A 17,006-nucleotide genomic window follows, 5' to 3' on the forward strand; every position below is an offset into this window, starting at 1 on the left:
TTTTTCATTCAGTTTATGGTGTCATGCTAGTGTCAATTTCCTGGTTTTGATCATTGTACTGTGGCTGTGGGCCACAGTCAACATTTGGGGAAGCTGGGTCAGGGATATATGGAAATTCTTTGTAGTATTTTAGCAGCAGCTTCTCTATAAATCTAAACTTCACTCAATACAAACTTATTTTTTTAAAAAGTAATAATTAGTATGCATAACAAAACTAGGTTAAACAATTTCTTTTCCAGGCTGGGCGTGGTGGCTCACATCTGTAATACCAGCACTTTGGGAGGCCGAGGCGGGCGGATCTCCTGAAGTCTGGATTTTGAGACCAGCCTGGCCAACATGGTGAAACCCTGTCTCTACTAAAATTTCAAAAAAATTAGCTGGGCATGATAGCGCATGCCTGTAATCCCAGCTACTCAGGAGGGGGAGGTAGAGGAACTGCTTGAACCCGGGAGGTGGAGGTTGCAGTGAGCCGGGACCGCACCCTTGTACTCCAGCCTGGGCGATAAGAATGAAACTCCGTCTCAGAAAAAACAAACAAACAAACAAACAAAAAAACAAGTTCTTTTCCCTTCTAATACAGATAGCAATTTAAATAGCATTTCACATAAATAGTTCACAAGTATGTTAGTTTTATGAGGTACAAAATCAGAAAAGTGTTGGTTCCAAATATTTAATGATAAATTTTTAAAATTGAGAGGATACATTAGTAAACTTTTTTGAGGTTATTAGTACCTGGCATTTTTAAGAATTCAAGTAATAGACATTGTGGAAATTTAAATAATGTAAAGTAGAAATGAGATTATCCTGCTCAATTTCTATCTTTACTCCCCCTCACATTGTCACTGCACCACCTCCCAATGTTATGTTGGGTACAGAAGTTTCCAAAGTTTTTATTTCACAAACGAGACTATGTTATATATAAAACAATGGGATCACATTGTATAAGGTATAAGCCCTTCTATTAATATAACTAGCTTCCTCCTCCTTCCCCACTGCCGCTTAATAGTAATTCATGTTTTTTTTTCCAATATATATACTTCTACCTAATATCATTTATCTGCCTAAAATATTACATTTTTTGAATTTGTCATAATGTATTTACTTAACTTCAGTATTCTGTAACAGAGTGAGGTCATAAAGTGTTGAACATTCTTGTTCTTGTGGTTTTCCCTTTATTCCTTTGTTGTTGTTGTTTTTTTTTTTTTTGACATTAAGAAATACCGCCTGTAATTCAGGCTTACATTTTTGTGTCAGGAGGATTTGAGGTCTTTGCCTTGTGCTATCTTTGCATTCCTTTTTAATTCTTTTGTTTCTAAAGTGTAGCACTCCAGACATTACATATCTGGGTCTAAATATAAGAATATTTTACATTTTAATTTGCAGGGAAGAAAAATTATATTTTAAAGTCCACAGTTTCTGCCTTTTATTTACATATTTTGGACTACTTTGGTTATGCAGGGAGCACAGAAGCATGCCTTAGCATTTGGATATTTATTATTTTCTAAGTATTAAGAACGTGGATGTTCTGCAGCAGTGGAGAGATGTTTGAGAATGCTGGCCTGGCCTGGCCCTCAGAAGTTAATTTACGGTTTTTAACTCTGGTGCAAATGCTTAGATTACCGGCAGGGGGTTAATAAGTAAACCACAGAGAAGCCACAAAGGTGCCTACATGTGGTTGTTGTGTGGTTTATCATTAGACCAGAAAGCGGGGGAAACAGCTGACCAACCAATTCACGGAAATTGGTCATAATTGAGTGGTTAATGCAAGCATACTAAACAGATTAAATCTCAATAGTTTTTGTGTATGCCTTGGTAGAAAAAGTAGTAACTGCTTACTTGCACGTCGGAAACGTGCTCATGGGATGTTAACATGTTTGCATACAGAAGCTTATGATGCAAAGAGACTGAAATAATGAAAATTATGACAGTAAAAAGGAGAAAGTGTAAAATGCATGCTAGTTGGTAAAAGAAAAAAGTCTTCTCTCTGCTTCCAAGGTGTTTAAACTCTGAACAAACTGTGTGTGTTGTGGAATATATTGGGTTAGCGACCTTTCAGAATTAGGAAGAACAAGTTGTATTTTTGAATATAGAAGGCCAGCATAATTACTCAGAGTACAGTAAATGTCCCTATCATTCTTTGAGTTTCATCTTAACATAATTAGCTCCTCGCACAATAGAGTGTTTAATTTGAAATGCTGCCAAGGCTCATTAAGTGAGAGAAGTACTTCCTGAGATCTCTGTTGTTAAATTTGGGATTTTTTGTATGAGATAATTTTCTCAAGAAGTGTTAGGGTATCAGAATTGTTGTTCATATTCTGACATTTATCACCCAAACTCACTGAAACACTTAACATTTTCTGTTTTATTGATGGAGCCTTTTATGAATATTGGGGAATTTGCTATGTCACATGGAAAGAAATTAATTTCAGAAGTCTTGACAAGCCTTCTGAGTGATAGGTCCATTTGCCCTGCAGTGCCTTCCCCACACAATAGCGATAGTAAATATGAGCTGGTAGGATTTATATGAGCTGGTAGGATTTAATTCTTTTATCTCTTCTTTTGGGTTCTGTTTGGTTATTGATTTCTGAGTCAGGATAAGCAATACAAAATGTGAACACCAGTGTTTTTTTGTTGTTGTTTGTTTTTAGTTTGCATTTCTATTTTGGTTGTGACTTGACATCTCCCCAGGTTGTTTTTGATTTGTTTTTGTTTTTCATTAAGACACGTAGGGTATCGCTCTGTCACTCAGGTTGCAGTGTAGTGGCATGATCAGGGCTCACTGTAGCCTCAACCTCCTAGGCCCAAGCCATCCTCCTGCCTCTGTCTCCCAAGTAACTGGGACTACAGGCGTGTGCTACCATGTCTGGCTAAGCTTATTTTATTTTTTTATCTTTAGTAGAGATGAGGTCTTACTGTGTTGCCCAGGTTGGTCTCGAACTCCTGAGCTCAAGCCATCCTACCTCCTCTGCCTCCCAAAGTGCTTGCATTACAGGCATAAGCCACTGTGCCTGGCCCCCAGGTGTATGAAACACAATAGAACCGTCCTATATTTTTGGAATGAGAGTACAGAATATTTTAATATGCTTTGATAGTTTATTACATGCATCAACTGACATGGTTTTACTAGTAAGGCGTCTTATTTTAAAAGATCACTAACCCATGCATACTAGAATTCCTTGGTCTTGGTAAGTACTTCTATATATTAACAGGAAGTAAATCTAATCAAGAGTATAAAAAACTGAAAAGTAATGATTATTAAGAGCCAATATAAATTTACTAGGAACAAATCCTGTGACATTAATAACCTCATTTCCTTTTTTGATAAGTAATGAACGAAAGTTGTAAACATTCCTCAGAAAAGTCATTGGACAGTGTGAGCTGCAGGACTATAATGCTGTTCACTTTACATGGTGATCAGACACCCTGAGTGTTGATTACCAAGGCAATAAAAACCTAGAGAGACAGATTTCTTGCTATGCTTCTAGGCTGTGTTTTTCTCTGCGTCCTCATGATCAGCTCATACTGCAATATTAGAGCAGTTTTAAGTCTTCTGATGTAGGAACATGGGAGTCTTTTCCCATTTATCGAGGTCTTCTTTTCTTTCTTTCTATGGTTTTCTGTAGTTTTCAGTGTATAATTCTTGTATTTTGGGGGATAAACTTATTCCTAAATATTTTATTCTTTTTGATTTTTCTTAAACGAAATTGTTTTCTTCATCTCATTTTTGGGTTAAATGAGATTAATCCAAAAACTGAATTTTATTGAGTCATATGTTAATGACAGGGATATGTTCTGAAACTTTGCTGAATTAGTTTATTGGATCTAATAGTTGTTTTGTAGATTTTAAATAATTTTCTATATACAAGAGCATGTCATCTGTGAGCAGAGGTGGTTTTAATTCTTCCTTTGCAATCTATATGCGTTTTATTTTTTCTTGCCTAATTGCTGTAACCAGAACCTCCAGTGCAGTGTTGAATAGAATAATGAGAGTGGACATTCTTGCTTTCCTAATGGATTTTAGGGTTTATATCCTTCTACTATCCGTATGTATATTTTTATCATAGCTCAGCTCCGTCTGTATATACAATCTTAATATGGCGCTTTTTATAAGCCTTTACATTATAATGAAACAAATCAAAATTCCTTTTACAACTGAGAATGTCAAAGACTGAACCAAGGATTGTCTTCACTACAGCCTATGGTTTTTCACATGAACTATTCACTTCAAAAATGACCTAGTGATGGTTCCTTTGACAGGACCCTTTGTATGCAGCTTGACTGCATTGTGTCAAGAGACAGCACCACTAGTTTTTGGCTCCAGTAATACAATTATCACATCTGGCAAACTAGCAGGGATTTTAAAATTCATCTGTTCATCACATATTTATTGAGTGCTTATCAAATACCAGGCATAGTTGATGTTCTGGGGAAATAACAGTTAATAAGAAACTTAGAGTCTTATTGCTAGAGGCTGACAGATTAAGAAATTGACAAATGTAAAATTTTTAGACTATCTCCCCACTGCTACCTTTTCTAGAATTTGTATTTTAAAATACATTTAGCAACGGACTGGCCGTGCACAGTGGCTCATCCCAGAACTTCAGGAGACCAAGGCAAGTGGATTGCTTGAGCTCAGGAGTTTGAGATCAGCCTGGGCAACATGGTGAAACCTCATCTCTACAAAAAATACAAAAATTAGCTGGGTGTGTTGGTGTAGGCCTGTGGTCCCAGCTACTTGTTGGGGGCGCTGAGGAAGGAGGATTGCTTGAGCCTGGGAAGTCGAAGCTGCAGTCAGCTGTGTTTGCGCCACTGCACCTCAGCTTGGGCGACAAAGCGAACTCTGTCTCAAAAAAAAGAGACCTATGGCCAGGTGATGAGGTATGAAGCCATTTAATGCGAAGAAGAGCTAAAAAAATGAGAACGGATTGTATGAAATGTTTAGCCAGAAATCTTGGGATATAGGAGAAGAGGGGGAGACTGACTTGGTTGTAAATATTTGTGCTATGGACACAGTAACGTGGATTAGCATTCAGAGCAGTAACCAGTAGTGGGAGTTGGAGTGATAGAGATTTGGGTCTCTTTATCCCAGGAGATTTCCAATGGGGTCAGTTTCTACTGACCTTTTAGAGAGACCATGCTATGCTGTCTTTTTTTTTTTTTTTAATTTTAAATTTTGTTATAGTCCTCATTGATCTTCATTCCACTCATTTGTTACCCTCTTGGCATTCTTAATATCATTAGTGGCCCTGTCCTTATCATTTTACAAGGAGGTTTTTTTTCCAGATATAAAAATGTTTAATAAAATTTAAGCACATCAAATTTAACATTCTATAAAGAGAACAGTACTTTGTTATAAAGTCAGGTTTACAAGGGGCTTGCTCTGTAAAAACAGCCTTCTCCTTTCCCGATAGATTGTAAGTCTGTTTGTAAAGTCATGATTCTCTGGGAGAAGATGAATTCTATGCATGACTGTTTTACTATTGGTTACTACTGCATCTATCAGCTTGGGGAGAAATGTATTAGAGACAAAATAAAATGGTTTTAATCTTAAAAGAGAGAACAATGGTGGTGGTAACATCTGCCTTGCCAGCCTTCCGGGTAGAATCACAGCTGGTGAGTCAGACGACTGTGGGTTTACAAACATGCAACACAGCAGCAATCGATGAGCCTTCGTGATGTGCTGGACGCTGTTTAGGGACCCAAAGAGACCATTTCACCGTCACTGCATGCAGATTTGAAAGGTCCTATTTTCTAAAGGAGGTTTTTCTAGCCATTTGGGTTTTCCGTGAGCAAGTTAGCAATATAGTGAATGTGATAAAAGCTTCTATGAAGTTGACTAGATTTATTTTAGGTAAAGAACACTTTCCTCAAATACATTTGCACAACTTCCTTCGTCTCCTCTCCCTCCTATGTATAGAAATGAAGAGAGAACCTTAGCCCAGATACCTGTCCTCTTGGCTTCCTTTTCATTGTCTTAGATGGCGCCTGATGAGCCCCTTCAGAACCATGGGACACAGTTGGAAAATCACAGGCTCTGATATACTTTGTAGATCTGTATTCCTCCATAATAGTGTTTTCCAACCTCAAAACTATTGACATTTTGGTTCCCCTGACAGTACTGCCCAACTCTTTCAGTTCCAGTCATCGTGTATATAACTAGACCCGTGTATAGCAGAGCTACTGCTTTTCCTCATGAAGTCTCATGCTGGGGGTAAGAGCTTATGGGAAGGGAGTTCTACATTTGATTGACTCCTAGTTACATGCCATTACAACTGACAGTATACCCCCTTTTTAAGAAAATACATGTCAAGTCTTTCATCTTCTGAGAACAAAAACTGGGAACAACTTTCTGAATGGAAAAATCACTGGGCATTTTGAAATATAGTTAAAGAGTATTGGGGTAACTTATAAATGGTGGGTCGGTCAACTGCGTTTGTTGTTTAGACAATTCCAGTGACTAGTTGGGAAGTTGTTTCCTCTGAAAAGGGACTTGCTCAGCTGGAATTGCTTGCTAAAAGGCTAGGTTTGTTAAATAGATTTGTACTCTGTTTTGGGAAGCCAAAATGTCCTGGAAACTATACTGTTCTGAGATGACATAGTTTGAAATTAGGTGAAAGCATTTACTATGGAGTTGCTCTTAATTAAATTTGAAAGATGAGTCATTGATCTTGGAGATGATGATTTGTCATAATTCTGTCTTGGTGGCAGAGTTAGTATGAGGTACTAAGGGCTTTTATTTAAGCTGTGTGCCATCTCACTTATTTGTGTTTTTCTACAAAAGTCCTGCATACTTCCATGAATGTCAAAAGTGATGTCTTAGAATTACATATCTAAATACCTTGCACATCATGCTAGTTGGCCTCTTAATTCAGAGTATTCGTCTCTGGATTTGAATCCCTGTGACTGTGTTGCCACTGCTTGTTCACCTGTCTGTCTTTCCCATTGGACTGAGTAGTCCAGAGTACATGTTTTTGTTTGTTTCTGTATCATACGTGTTTCTAAAAAGACTAGACCCACAGGAGGTATTTGCTGATTAAATGGGTGCCCCATTCTCCTCTGTTCTTCTTCTAAAATCTCCTTCAGTATTCAGCCTTCATTTTCCATTTCCTCTGCTGCCATCTCAGGCCTCTGCCATCTTGGCTGGGGATTCTACTAGATGCTTAATGGTTACCCCAGTGCCACTCTTCTCCTTAGCAGACAGAGCTCACTTTGCAACCTTCAACCCCTGTGTTCAGAACTTCTCATTATGGCTGGTGACATGCACAGATGGTCACCAACAGCTCAATACTGTGGCATTTCACACAGGTGAGGTGTTCAAGGCTGGTCCTCCAGGGTGTCTGTCCTTGGGGACTTTTTCCTTTTAACTTTAATTATCATTGTAAAGGTTTACCTTTACAATGTAACTTGAAGAAGCTTAGAATAATGATGAAAAAATAATTTGCTGAACACCATGCACTGTCTTCTGACCAAACCACCCCTCCCCTTATGGTCTTACTGATACATCAGGTCCTTTGTCACCTGTGTACTGGTGAGGCTCCTGATGTTCCTTGTTTCTGTGTGCCCTTCCCTGTGGTTCTCCACCTGGCGCCTACCAGTGCAAAAGTCCTGTCCTCCAGAAACTTTTCCTAGATTTTTCCAGGCAGAATAACTTCTCCTGCTAGGATGTCCTTTAAAAATACCTGTAAAGTAAGAGTCCTTATTTAGTAATTCAAAACTCCTCTTGTTCCAGAAAAGGAATTAAAATAGCTTACAGGAATATGTGACAGTCAATAAGAATTCCATGGGGACAAAAAAATAGTATCTGTGTGTTAAGGTATAAAACAGGGCCAGAAATGAGATTAATATAAAAATACGTGTCATAAAGTTTGAGATACCTTTTATGGGTTGAAATAGTTACCTTGTCAAAGTTGCTCTTTTTTTGGAAGGCAGGGTGGAGTGGGGCCAGGTCTCACTCTGTCACCCAGGCTGGTAGTGCAGTGGCACAATCACAGCGCACGGTAGCCTCTACCTGTCAGGCTTAAGCATTCCTCCCACCCCAGCCTCCCAAGTGGTTGAGACTATAGGCATGTGCCAGCATACCTAGCTAATTTTTGTTTTTGTTTTTTGTAGAGCCAGGGTCTTACCGTGTTGCTCAGGCCGTTCTCGAATTCCTGGCCTCAAGCAGTCCTGCCATCTTGGCCTTCGGAAGTGTTGGGATTACCGGCGTACAACATTCTTAGTTGTATGCTTGTTTTCTTTGCTTACAAGCTTTTGGTGGTTTAAAATGGCAGAAGACACTGGAAAATCCATGACATACTTAGGACATTTATAGTCACCTCTTTCTTCTTGACTCTGCTAAATTGTTTCGGGAGTTTTACGTTTTTTCTCCTGAGCCGTTTCTTTATCCCCCTTTTGAAACCTAGCTGTATGGTTGCTAAATTGATAATTATGTTACTCCAATCAAATGCTGTAAGTGGCAGAATAGTGATTTAGTAATTGGGTTAAAGTTAGTGTGCTGCACTTAATATGAAGGCACATGGTATACCAGCTTGGTGAAATGAATATTAAGATTATAAGGTTATCTGAGCATATGTTGGGTCAGCCCTCAGGGAATTGAGTCTGGTGGGGAAAAGAGCAAAAGTTATATAAACAAACAAATGCATTAAATGATTAGAAATTGTGTCAAGTCATGTGGAGGAAAGTTTTGATAGAGTTGACCTGCCGGGCTGGCAATGGTTTGTTGTGAAGAATGTCCACATACTTGGAATGATATTTTAACTTTTCTTCTTTGGAAAGGTTGAAATTCTCTTTAAGGGCGTGAAGTTTATTTACCTTTCAAGGGCCTTGTCTCTTTTTGATTTGAAAAAGCAGGTACAAGGCTACATTGTGGTTCAAATTTTCCACTTGCCATTACTACTAAACTCTAAGGGGAGTGATCTTCAAATTGGATTCCTGACAGATTTAAAATTCCCCTAGCAAAAGAAAACCCCAGGGGAAAAACCTGGTTAAAGCTAAGGAAAGTGGGATGCCTCAAGTTTAATCAGAGTACCTGTTCTCCTGCCCAGAGTCACTTACAGATCTGTCCTGCGTGTGCATTTGGTGAATAATCTTGACATGTGGTGTTTGCTTTCATTGTCGGCTGTAGTAAAATGTCATTTATTTCACTCTGCCAATTTGAAAATCATGCTCTTTTATGAAAATACAAGTAGATGAGGTGTAGAGGTGAGGTTTTTGCTGTCTTTTCACTCAATTTGTAAATTTCATAAATCATATAACAGGGTAAACTATGACAGTTTGCTTAGAAGCAGACACTGGGCAAAATGTATTCTGAATGTTGACTGCAGATCTCTATTCTGCTTTTTGTTTCAAAAAACCACCTGTGTGGATTTCTTTTTTACTACTGTAGAATATTTGGAAAATATGCTGTAGATTACTGAGGCAAAAATGATTATCCATACTTCTGCCCCCAAGAGCTAGCGACTGTTGGTGTTTTTTTTTTTAATTTCTTTTTCTGTATGTACATATGCACATTAGTCCACGTGAGGACTCGTGTATGTGCAGTCTTGCTATCCTACTTCATTGTTATCCTCTCACATTTAACCTCAATATGTTTACAGCAATTGCAATAAAGGCCAGATGTTAAAGGTCAAACTATCCATTTTATCAATGATAATGCTATATTGGACAACACAGTTTGAATCCACCAATGCAGTGGAGCATTTATAGACTCACTCTTTTCCTTCTCTCTTCTCTTCTCTTCTCTTCTCTTCTCTTCTCTTCTCTTCTCTTCTTTCTCTTCTCTTCTCTCTTCTCTCTTCTCTCTTCTCTCTTCTCTCTTCTCTCTTCTCTTCTTTCGACAGGGTCTTGCTCTGTCACCCAGACTACAATGCAGTGGCACTATCATAGCTCCCTAGGGACTTGAACTCCTGGACTCAAGTGAAGTTCCCTCCTCAGCCTGAGTAACTGGGACTATAGGCATGTGTCACCTCACTTTTCACCACCTTTTTGTTGAGTCTAAATCTTGAGACCTGTTTATACAGAGCTGGGATAGGTAGGGTAGATTCTTATTGAGCCAGCTACACTGATAGTCGTTTTCTCACACTTATGGTGCCTTCAGAATGGACCACAGGTAGATGGAAGACACCACATGCACACACAGGGAGAGAGATAAAGCCCGGACACTGACCCAGGACAACTTGAGCACCACCCCCTGACATGTCACGTACTGCTTGGAGAAAGAGAGAGGAGAACCTTTCATGGAAAAGTTATCCCACAGTTTAGATAACTTGGAAGATAACTTCGCTATTCCTGCTCGATCCTTCCTTCCAATTTCAGACCAGAAGAACTGTCTTCCTTCTGAGGAAGAAAAGTGGGTAAGTGGATTCAGGTGGAGAAATTATAACCATAACCCTCCTCTTATAGGAGATGGAGGATTAAACTGTTACTTTTTATGGCTACTTGAGGAGATACACAAAAGTAAACCTTTCTGCATTGAGTTGTCAAGTCTCAGGGACTACCTAGTAGTTCATTTACTTACCTATATTTGTATATGCCTTTTTTTGTAGACAGTATTTTTGTTTTATTGAATATTTTGGTTTGAGATCATGGGGAAATCGTTGCAGTGATCAGTGACTAGGAGTCAGTAGGATAGTGTTCAAAGATATTGATGTCTGATGTTGGATAGTCTACAACTTGTCCTGTATGCCTTCCCCGCCCTGCCCCTTGCCACCTCCACTGCTGTTAGCATCTGCAGAAGTCAAAGGTGGAAAGACAGAAAGCTTGAATCAGGAAGATGGGGAGTTAACAGGTAGGGCTGTTTGACGCAAGACATATTGCTGGGTATGTACCTCCTTAGCCCCAAACTATTTTGAACTACATTAACTAGCCTTTTCCATTTTCTGTTTCTTTTCAAATTCGTGTTTTATAGATAATCTTCTTCCAAATAGAAGGGTTTTATTTTCTGCTTAATTGGGTGTAAACAATTGATTACATGTTTGCTTCATAGACTCTGTGTATCTTGGAATTTTTCTGCTGTTAGAGAATTGATCAGAAGAGGACTGGACTTTTTTTTTTTTTCAGTGAAGCTTTGATTAGGGACGAAGTCAAACAGTGCACAGTGTTCATGGACGATCAAGCAAACCAATGAAGCATCTTGTGTGCGCTACTATCTTGTGTGTGCCACTAGTAAGAGGAAACAACTCTTATTTTCTGATTGTTTTCCATTTAAACATTATCTCGGAAAACTATTTTTAAAGTATAACCATAGCATCTTTTTTTTTTTTTTTTTTTTTTAATGCCATCATCAAACACTCATTTCAGCCTGGTAAGACAATTTCAGCCCTTGGTGAGGAGAGAAGGAAAGTTGAAAAAGAAAATTCACAGGACGATACTCTGCTGTGATTCCTAAGCCCCTGGCAATCATTTCTTTGCTGTAACTAAGAGCCATTAAACCAGTTTTAACAAGAGCTCTAGACATAGTGAAAAACACATGCTAAGGATAAAGAGTCCAGCAAAACTTTGAAGATTTTCTCACTTAGAGATTTCCCAGTGCACTGTTTACAAACATGTCCCCAGTCTTGAAGTGTATTCAGATTTCTTTAGGCTAGGAAAACAAAACAAAAAACCAAACCAAATGCAGACACACACCAGAAAGGAAGTTCCTTTACCAATTCATGAAATTCTGGGAACTTTTTATGTGAGCTGCTATTTAACCTTTTGATTGCTGTGTGGTAGTTTTGGACAGTAATCACATTATGTGGTTTGACTACTGTTGTTTTGCAAATTCTATGCCATATATTACCAGACCTTGATTATGGATGATGGTTTTCAGTAAGTTAAAAAAAAAAAAAAGGCCCTCGGCCTCCCAAAGTGCTGGGATTACAGATGTGAGCCACTGCGCCTGGCCTTATGTGGTCATTTCTAAAGGCAGTTAGGCAATTTAGGCTTGTGGCAAATTTCAAGAAGACACTGAGGAGGAAAAGGGCATGGCAGATTGTTTGGGGTGGCAGGAAAAAGAGGAAAGCAATAAAAGGTAGAAAGGGAATAGGCAGTGGGGAAAAAAACAGGCAAGCAGAGACGTGTGCAACATATCAAATATGCTGAACATCATTTCCTCAAATACATTAACTTCTTTTTAGATTTAACCTCAATGTTATATTCCACCCAACTTTTAAGAAATTTTTCATCAATTAAAGCTTTTGATGCAAAAACCGCAAAAAAAAAAAAAAAAAAAAGTCTGATGGTTAAATCATCCATATTTATTTAGGGCAAAAATGAAGACCTCAGTATCTTTGCATATATTCTTTATTCTTAAACAAAAATTAATACACCACTCATCTGTACTGCTGAGGTCACATTCCTGGAAATGCAAAGATATTAGAGGAACATTACTTAGAATCTAATTTTTCATAGGGACAGCATTATAGATTCAATCAGAGAGCTCTGGAGAATACCAAAATGTATTCTCCAGTAAGTCCAAGTAAAAAAACCAAAAAACAACAAACATGGAGCCAAAGTCAAAGACACAGAAGGCATTAAAATAGGTGTTATGTGATGGCGAATTATTCATGTCTTCCTCTGTACTGTGAAGAGGTTTTGGAGTACCTTTGTGTTATTTTATAATTTCAAACTTAGAGAAAAGTTGAAAGAAAAGTACAAAAACCGTCTGTATACTTTCGATCTAGATTCACTAATTTTTAAATCTTTGTGTGTGTGTGTGTGTCTGTGTGTGTGTATTTATTAGTGAAGTTTTAGAAGTATTATGCCCCTTTACTTTTAAATAATTTTCTATTTCTGTTCTGAGAAAATGGTTTTTTTTTTTGTTTGTTTGTTTGTTTTTTGAGAGAGACTCTTCCTCTGTCGCCCAGGCTGGAGTGCAGTGGCACGATCTCGGCTCACTGCAAGCTCCACCTCCCAGGTTCACGCCATTCTCCTGCCTCAGCCTCCAGAGTAGCTGGGACTACAGGCCCCTGCCACCATGCGCGGCTAATTTTTTTGTATTTTTAGTAGAGACGGGGTTTCACCGTGTTAGCCAGGATGGTCTCGATCTCCTGACCTCGCGATCTGCTCGCCTTGGCCTCCCAAAGTGCTGGGATTACAGGCGTGAGCCACTGCGCCTGGCCGAAAAAGGGTATTTTCTTACATAACAAAAGTATAATTATGTGAATTGAGAAGTTCAGTGTTGGTGTGATTTTATTCTCTCAATCCTTATTCTGTGTCAATCTCAGCCTTTGTCTCTTTGTTCCTATTATGTCCTTTATAGGAGATTTCTTCCCAAGCCAGATCATACATTGCATTTTATTGTCATGTCTTTTTAGTCTCCCTTAATCTGGAACTGTTCCTGAGTCTGTCTTTGAATCTTACGAAATTGACATTTCGAAGAGTATATTGGCAGTTATTTTGCAGAATGTCTCTCAAATTAAGTTTCCCTGATACTTCTTTGTGATTGGATTTTGGTCATGCAGGAATAATTATTAGTGATACTGTGTTTTTCGCAGTGCGTATCAGGAGGCAGTGGATGCCAGTTTGTAAACTTTCTCAACTGTAAAGCTTATAATGTTTTCTCAAGTTAAAGTGACTTGTAAGATGATACTTTGAATCTGTGTACTCTATTTTTCATCAAACCTTTACCCATTAACTTGAATATACTTTGATAATTGTTGCTATTACTATGATGGTTGCCAAGTGGTGGTTTTCTAACTCTGTGATTTCTATATATGTATTTCTGTACCTTTGTTGTCATTCTACTGGAAAGAAGCACTTTATTTCCTCCTCTAGTCATTTATTTATTTATTTGTTGACTTTATCATTGAGGCTCATGTATTCTTGCCTTATTCAGTGGGTTATAATATATTACTATTGTTATTTTGCTGTTGAAATTGATTGTCCCAGATTTGGCGAGTGTGCTGTCTTCAAGCTGATCCTTGTGTTACATATCCATGACCCTAACTTGTACATGTCTAACTTGATTAGCAAAGTTAAATTTTAACACGATAGTGACATGTTTCCATACTCAGTAATGTGAAAACTTAGCCATTAAAGTGTTGCCGTGTTATGTCCCTTAGTATTTTTATGTCGCCCATGTGAAAAGCTGTTGTTATTATTTCTGGTTTGTATGCTTGAGTCGTTAGCTGGTTTGAACATTATAGTTAATTTACATTGTTTTAAAATGGAATCTTCCTGTAGGTGGATGGTTTTTAAGGAGGGATGGCATCACACACACTCTTCCCCAGAAATCAATCATGCCTTCTTAAACTATTTCCATCATAAGCTGCAGATGTGATTTAGTGTGTATTTTCTTCTTGTTATTTTAATATTTAGCTTATTTCCTTTGTCAGTTCTGGAGAAGGCCAATATTCGTAATCTGGATTTAATTAAAAACACCGACTTATAATACAGAGACATACCTGCAAACAAGAATGTCAGAGACATGGATGATGGGGTGATTCTCTCTGAAACACATGGAATTATTTTAGCAAGTATTCTGTTAAGGGGCCTCCAAATCATGAGATTTTGCACATAACTATTCTCATACTTTTTGTACGAAGATATTTTAAGTTTTTCCCACTTAAGCTTTTCTGCAGGGTATATGGGGACAGCTGTTGCATTCTTTTTAGTAACAGAGTGTGATTCATTTTGCAGTCTGAAGGTCAGACTTGAAACTCAATTATTATCCTTAAAGTATTTATTAGATGGAAAATTATCTATAGCTTGGTATTTAAGGTTAACTGAATGGCCAGATTTAACTAAAGTAACAATTTAGTGAAGGATGTTGTCATTCATTCTTTGGTTCTCCTTGTCTCCTTTTTCTGTGAATATATCTTAGTCTGTTTGATTAACCAAGCACAGCATTTTGCTGTGCAAGGCGATGGGCAGTGGAAGTATTTATGGGTTTTGGGCGGGTTTCTTGTTCTTTGTTTTTTTTTTTTTTAGGATGAGGTTTTTCCAATTTTCCTTTCAGGTCCTAACTCAATAACTCCACAGTCTTTGAGAAAAGATGCCTTGAAGCTTTGCCAACAACAAAATAACAAACATTCCTTGAAGCAGCTATTTTTATATTAATGTTAATATTTCAACAGGTATTTTACTACCTTCTATCCATTTTTGTTCTAAACATGCAGTGACTTGAAATGATTTCCACCTCCAACTGCTGAATTTGAGAAAGAGTTTTCAGTGTAAAAATTGACTTTAGAAAAGGTCTAAACCCAACTTGAGCCCTACTCCAGCCTTCAGGTTTGAAATCCATCTCAGTGCTTGTCGTTTGAGAGCATGAGTCCTTTCTACCTGCCATTCAATTTTTGGAAGAAGACATTGCTTACGTAAGTGTGAGAGAATGCAAAGCATTCTACAAATAGTGTTTTGTTACTTTACATCCGTATAAAAAGATAGCTCTTTGTTTTAGAATTAGTAAGTACTTTTGCCAACTTTGATGAGTTTAATATTACATTTTATTCTTGAAAATTTGATGTTTTTACGGATAGCAACTATTTTTTTTTCAGATATATATGTTGCATGTTTAAAAATTTTTTAAGGCTGGGTGCGGTGGCTCATGCCTGTAATCCTAGCACTTTGGGAGGCCGAGGTGGGTGGATCACGAGGTCAAGAGTTCGAGACCAGCCTGGCTAACATAGCAAAACCCCATCTCTACTAAAAATACAAAATTTAGCCAGGTGCGGTGGCATGTACCTGTAATCCCAGCTACTCAGGAGGCTGAGGCAGGAGAATCACTTGAATCAGGGAGGCGTACTATTGCACTGCGGCCTGGATGACAGAGCGAGACTCTATCTCTTAAAAAAAAAAAAAAAAAAAAAAATTCAACTTAATCTCAGTGACCTTTGTCATCCTCCATCTTACCCTGCGTTTGATCCCAGCTGGCTTGGCTCTATCCCTCGAAAGACCAATTTTCTGAATCCCCTGAAAGACAATGTGCAGATTTTCTATGTGTAAACCATTTAATTTTAGTCTGTTCGTGGAAACACATCTCTACAGATTTAAAAGAATTGTTTCATTCATAGCCATTTTTTGGTGAATCAACCTGAGAATCACCTAATGATGGTGAACGGAGACAGAATTGAAAGAATGAACTTTAAGGTCAAGAATGTTAGAGATGCTTACCCTCTGGAAAGCCCGTGAGGTAGCTGAGAGCAGTGGAGATCATCAGAGGCTAGTTTTAAACTAGAAAATGCGTTTTAATCTAAAGAGAGGCAAAGTGTTTTGTAAGCCATTATACACAAAGCACTTCCTGAAATATTTTTGATCCTCTATCATGGGAAGACTCAGTTTCTTACTGTAATGAAGATAGTCTGTGTAAGATGTTCACCTACTTTTGTGTTGTTCGTTGTGGAAATTAGCATTATGAGAAAAATGTGTGATTTCACTAAGTTTTTTTTTCTTTTTTTCTTCAGTAAATTAGTACAAACTGATATTCATTTTTGGTGTAAATAAATTTAGCTAATCTTTAAAGTAATTTTATAGCTGCCTTTATGAAAATAATAGTGCAAATTTACTAACTGCTGGTAATGTGCTAGGCACTGGACCATTTTGAAGAAAGATTTTTCATTCAGTCTTCATAATGGCTCTGTGAAGTAGTTAATATTGTTATCTCCATTTTACAGATGGGAAAGTATATCTCAGAGAGAGAGCTTATGGAACATTCTCCAATCCATTCAACTAGTTCAAGTAGTAGAAACTAGGTTTCCAGCCCATACCATGTAATTTTTTTTTCTTCTTTTGAGACAGAGTCTTGCTTTGTTGCCCAGGCTGGAGTGCAGTGGTGGCACAATCATGGCCAACTGTAGCCTCAGCATCCTGGGCTCAAGTGATCTTCCTGCCTCAGTGTCCTGTGTAGCTGCACACCATGATGCCCAGCTAACCTGTTGATTTTTTGTAGGGACAGGGTCTTTCTTTGTTGCCCAGGCACATCTCAAACTCCTTGGCTCAAGTGATCCTCTCACTTCAGCCTCCCAAAGCGCTGGGATTACAGGCATGAGCCACTGTGTTATTTCAATGCTGAAATAGGTACCTGGGTC

At 38.1% G+C, this 17,006-nt stretch overlaps 1 protein-coding gene across 7 annotated transcripts in view; it reads left to right on the top strand.

Moving 5' to 3' along the window:
- Window positions 1-17,006, top strand: part of PTPRG (protein tyrosine phosphatase receptor type G) — a 759,442-nt gene that overhangs the window by 318,129 nt on the left and 424,307 nt on the right. The window contains exon 1 of one of the 7 annotated variants that reach the window (XM_058437119.1): window positions 10,239-10,352. The exons of the other annotated variants lie outside the window; for them this stretch is intronic. The gene's annotated coding sequence lies outside the window, so the exon portion shown is untranslated. Of the gene's footprint in view, window positions 1-10,238; window positions 10,353-17,006 lie in introns of those variants that run through there. 7 annotated transcript variants of the gene reach the window in all.

This window comes from Hylobates moloch, unplaced genomic scaffold, assembly GCF_009828535.3.
Source record: "Hylobates moloch isolate HMO894 unplaced genomic scaffold, HMol_V3 SCAFFOLD_4, whole genome shotgun sequence".
NCBI classification, from domain to species: Eukaryota; Metazoa; Chordata; class Mammalia; order Primates; family Hylobatidae; genus Hylobates; species Hylobates moloch.